This window comes from Physeter macrocephalus, chromosome 8, assembly GCF_002837175.3.
Source record: "Physeter macrocephalus isolate SW-GA chromosome 8, ASM283717v5, whole genome shotgun sequence".
Taxonomy (NCBI): Eukaryota; Metazoa; Chordata; class Mammalia; order Artiodactyla; family Physeteridae; genus Physeter; species Physeter macrocephalus.
Genome location: NC_041221.1, coordinates 125,620,642 through 125,622,316, shown reverse-complemented (window position 1 = coordinate 125,622,316; position 1,675 = coordinate 125,620,642).

Below are 1,675 nucleotides of genomic sequence, written 5' to 3'. Positions count from 1 at the left end.
GTGTTGTGGTCAGAAAAGATGCTTGATATGATTTCAATTTTCTTAAATTTACCGAGGCTTGATTTGTGACCCAAGATGCCATCTATTCTGGAGAATGTCCCATGTGCATTTGAGAAGAAAGTGTATTCTGCCACTTTTGGGTGGAATGTTCTATAAATATCAATTAGATCTATCGACTGATCCTTTGATCGTTATGTAATGTCCCTCCTTATCTCTTGTAACAGTCTTTATTTTAAAGTTTATTTTATCTGATATGAGTATTGCTACTCTAGCTTTCTTCTGATTTCCATTTGCATGGAGTATCTTTTTTCCATCCCTTCACTTTCAGTCTGTAGGTGTCCCTAGGTCTGAAGTGGGTCTTTTGTAGACAGCATATATATGGGTCTTGTTTTTGTATCCATTCAGCCAGTCTGTGTCTTTTGGTTGGGGCACTTAATCCATTTACATTCAAGGTTATTATTGATATGTATGTTCCTATTACCATTTTCTTAATTGTTTGGGTTTGTTTTCATGGGTCGTCTTCTTCTCTTATGTTTCCTGCTCAGAGAAGTTTCTTTGGCATTTGTTGTAAAGCTGATTTAGTCGTGCTGAATTCTCTTAGCTTTTGTTTGTCTGAAAAGCTTTTGACTTCATTGAATCTGAATGAGATTCTTGCTGGGTAGAGTAATCTTGGTTGTAGGTTTTTCTCTTTCATCACTTTAAGTATATCCTGCCACTCCCTTCTGGCCTGCAGAGTTTCCACTGAAAAATCAGCTGATAACCTTATGGGGATTTCTTTGTATGTTATTTTTTGTTTTTCCCTTGCTGCTTTTAATATTTTTTTTTGAATTTAATTTTTGTTAGTTTGATTAATATGTGTCTTGGTGTGTTTTTCCTAGGGTTTATCCTGTATGGGACTCTCTGTGCTTCCTGGACTGAGTGACTATTTTCTTTTCCATGTTAGGGAAGTTTTCCACTATAATTTCTTCAAATATTTTCTCAGACCCTTTCTTTTTCTTTTCTTTTTCTGGGACTCCTATAATTCAAATGTTGGTGTGTTTAGTGTTGTCCCAGAGATCTCTGAGATTGTCTTCAATTCTTTTCATTCTTTTTTCTTTATTCTGCTCCTCTGCAGTTATTTCCACCATTTTGTCTTCCAGCTCCAGCTCACTTATTCATTCTTCTGCCTCAGTTATTCTGCTATTGATTCCTTCTCGTTTATTTTTCATTTTAGTTATTGTGTTGTTCATCTTTGTTTGATTGTTCTTTAGTTCTTCTAGATCTTTGTTAAACATCTCTTGTATTTTCTCAATCTGTGCTTCTGTTCTATTGCCGAGATTCTGGATCATCTTCACTGTCATTACTCTGAATTCTTTTTCAGGTAGATTGCCTATTTCCTGTTCATTTATTTTGTCTTGTAGGTTATTACCTTGCTCCTTCATGTGTGACATATTTTTTTGCCATATCATTTTTTTTTTTTTATGAGTGGGATTGTGTTCTTGTTTTACTGGTTGTTTGGCCTAAGGCTTCCAACACTGGAGTTTGTTAGCTATTGGGTAGAGCTGGGTCTTGGTGCTGAGATGAGGAACTCTGTGAGACCTCACTCCGATGAATATTCCCTGGGGTCTGAGGTTCTCTGTTAGTCCTGTGGTTCAGACTCAGAGCTCCCACCACAGAAGCTTCTGCCTGACCCCGT